At 38.7% G+C, this 3,178-nt stretch overlaps 1 pseudogene; it reads left to right on the forward strand.

Moving 5' to 3' along the window:
- Nucleotides 1-1,337: 1,337 nt before the first annotated feature.
- On the forward strand, nucleotides 1,338-2,072 carry LOC141504459 (NFU1 iron-sulfur cluster scaffold homolog, mitochondrial pseudogene; annotated as a pseudogene).
- The last annotated feature ends 1,106 nt before the right edge of the window (nucleotides 2,073-3,178 follow it).

Below are 3,178 nucleotides of genomic sequence, written 5' to 3' on the forward strand. Positions count from 1 at the left end.
GTTCAAACTATGGATCAGAATGACTGACAATGACCCTGGATTCAGTGGGAGGCCTTAGTCTTTTTTAGCTAGGATCTTTAACAACTCTTAGTTTTACTGAGATAGCAATTTAAGAGTGGGGAAGAAAGAAATAGTCAGAGGAGGGCTTCTTTAACCTAGTCCCCCCCAAAAAAGTCAGTCTAGAAAGGGAAGATCCTCAGGGTTTTTGGTCAAAACAGAAACAATTGCTATTTACATGCCTGATGAGTAAATGATCAAGCCCTAGTGTGGTAGAGGTGACTCAGTAGCTTGGAAACACCTCCTGCAACACACACACACACACACACACACACACACACACACACACACACACACACTATTTTGTATTGTACCTTCACCCTGGTTATACCTTCACTAAAGAAATTACTTGGGGCAGCTAGGTGGCTCAGTAGATAGAACACCAGCCCTAGAGTCAGGAGTACCTGGGTTCAAATCCAGCCTCAGACACTTAATAATTGCCTGGCTGTGTGGCCTTGGGCAAGCCACTTAACCCCAATGCCTTGTCAAAAAAAAAAATAAAGATGGAAAAGAAATGACTTTATGGCCAACAGGACCCATGAATAGTTGACCAGTGTTTGACTTTGTCTTCACATTGCATGAGCATCCTGTGAATCTATTCCTCAATCTATTGCTCAACATTGGCCAATGAAATACCATCAGCTCTGCCCATTTTGGGATATTCTCTAGTGATTAATCTATCAAAAGAATGAGCTGAACATTCTCCTGGAGTATCAAGATATAGGTCTATCAGCCTGTAAGACAATATGTTTTATTTTTCCTCTTCTATATCATCTGAGTAGCAAGCACTAAAAACTAAGTCTTTACAGGAAGGGTGCATCTCAGATCATGAGAAAGATATGAGGTTCTCTTCATAAAGGCAGTCATGGACTTTTTACTAAAGTGCTACTGGAAGTTGGAAGAACAGCTAGGTGGTGCAGTGGTTAATGCACTGGTCCTGTGTCAGAAGAGCCTGAGCTCAAATCTAGCCTCAGACACTAAATAATTGCCTAGCTGTGACCTTAGGCAAGTCACTTAGCCCCACTGTCTTAAATTAAAAAAATTTAAAGAATGATTCATGTGGCTTCCGGCCAGCGGGGCGGCCAAGCCCGGCAAGGCCTTAGGGCAGCTCGAGGGATTCCGAGAGGGGCCTCAAAATCCGGGGCCCTGTAGCGCGTCCGAGCAGCCCCGGCGGGGTTGTTGAGAGGACCAAATGGGCTCATATTTGTAAAACTTGGCACATGATTTTGTAACGTAAAGCTAAATACGAACCACACTAAGAAGCAGCCTCTGTATCAATTTGTTCAAGACGACGTTTGCTTCCATTCACAACATTGTATAACACAGTGAGATGCATGTTTATTCAAACACAAGATACCCCCAACCCGAACAGTTTGAAGTTTATTCCAGGAAAACCAGTGCTGGTATCACAGACCATGGATTTTCCTACACCAGCTACAGCATACCGCTCCCCTCTGGCTAGGCAATTATTCAGGATTGAAGGAGTGAAAAGTGTCTTCTTAGGACCAGATTTCATCACAGTCACAAAGGAAAGTGAAGACTTAGATTGGAATTTACCAAAACCAGATATTTATGCAACAATAATGGATTTCTTTGCTTCTGGTGTGCCCATAGTTAATGAAGAAACACTTTCTACAAAAACAGTAACTGAAGAGGATGATGAAGTTGTAGCAATGATTAAAGAATTGTTGGATACAAGGATAAGGCCAACTGTGCAGGAGGATGGGGGTGATGTGATCTACAAAGGCTTTGAAGATGGCATCGTACAACTGAAACTGCAAGGTTCCTGTACCAGCTGCCCCAGCTCCATCATCACTCTGAAAAATGGAATCCAAAATATGCTTCAGTTCTATATTCCAGAAGTAGAAGGTGTAGAACAGGTTGTGGATGATGAACTAGAAGAAAAAGATGCAAATGCAACCTGAAACTAATTTTCCTTGAGGTGGATAGCATGGAAATCTAAAGAAATTTATGGAGGATTAATAAACTATGCTGTTTTCTTCAAAGAACTATAATTAAATGTGGAAATTATCTTTATATTATTTTCAAAATAACTTATTTCAATTTGATTAATATTCTTTAAAAGTGATTTGTTTCCAAGTAGATAATTTCTTTTTTGTTTTTGATTTCAGTACAATTTTTCCTTTTGTATAAAGCATGGAGAAGCCTAAAATTATTTTTTCCTCATCAATTTTATCTCTATTTTTCACATCTTGTAAATAAAATAAGCACAAACTCTTTGCCCCCCCCAAAAAGAATGCTTCATGTTAAAAAAAAATTTTTAAATAAAGTGCTATTGACTTAGAGCTCTGCCCTCGATTTCTTTTATTACCTACTGGTCACAAATAGACCCCACATCTGTAGTCTCTCTTAGAGTTACATACTGATGGACAAACTCTATTGGTGATCCATCCAAATGCATGTGATAATCTAGAAATTACATGCAGTTTCTTTTAGGTATGCAAAAATTTGAAGAGAGGGGGGAAAAAGTACAATTCTGGGAGAGAAAACAGCCCTCAGAGAAAAGTACAGTGAAGTGTAGGCAAAAATATTCAGTCTTCTGTTTCACAGCAATTCATTTATAAATAATGATTTCAGAAATCTTAATCATTCAAATTTTTGTTGAAGATATTTATTCTTATTATATATCAATTATATATTGCTTATTCAAGGCACGAATGTGTAATTGAAATATAAAATTAGGTTTCTCAGCAGAAGATGGAAATGACTCTTCACAAGGGATATGTTGTTTTGAAAGTTCAGGGTAATGGATATCAAGGATAGAATAGAAACAGACTACCCAAATATCAGAACAAAGATGGAAGAAAACTTAAAGGTTGCCTCTAATAGTAGAAACTGTTCCCTAGAACTTGAAGAGAGTCAAGCTCAGCTGAAGCTATCTGAGCAGAGGGCTTAGAAACTGCAGTTGGAAGAGAACAAAGTTGTTTTCTTCTTATGGAAATGGAGAGGATTTCTCTCTTCCCTAGTACAATAGCCATGGTATCTATCTGCATGCCCAGACAAAAAACATACAATGGAACAGTCTGAGTTTGAGATATAGTTTGAAGGATCATAGACAAACTCTCCAAAAAAATATAGATACAGAGAGGGAGCCAGCCAC

The sequence above is a fragment of the Macrotis lagotis genome, chromosome 1 (assembly GCF_037893015.1).
Source record: "Macrotis lagotis isolate mMagLag1 chromosome 1, bilby.v1.9.chrom.fasta, whole genome shotgun sequence".
NCBI classification, from domain to species: Eukaryota; Metazoa; Chordata; class Mammalia; order Peramelemorphia; family Peramelidae; genus Macrotis; species Macrotis lagotis.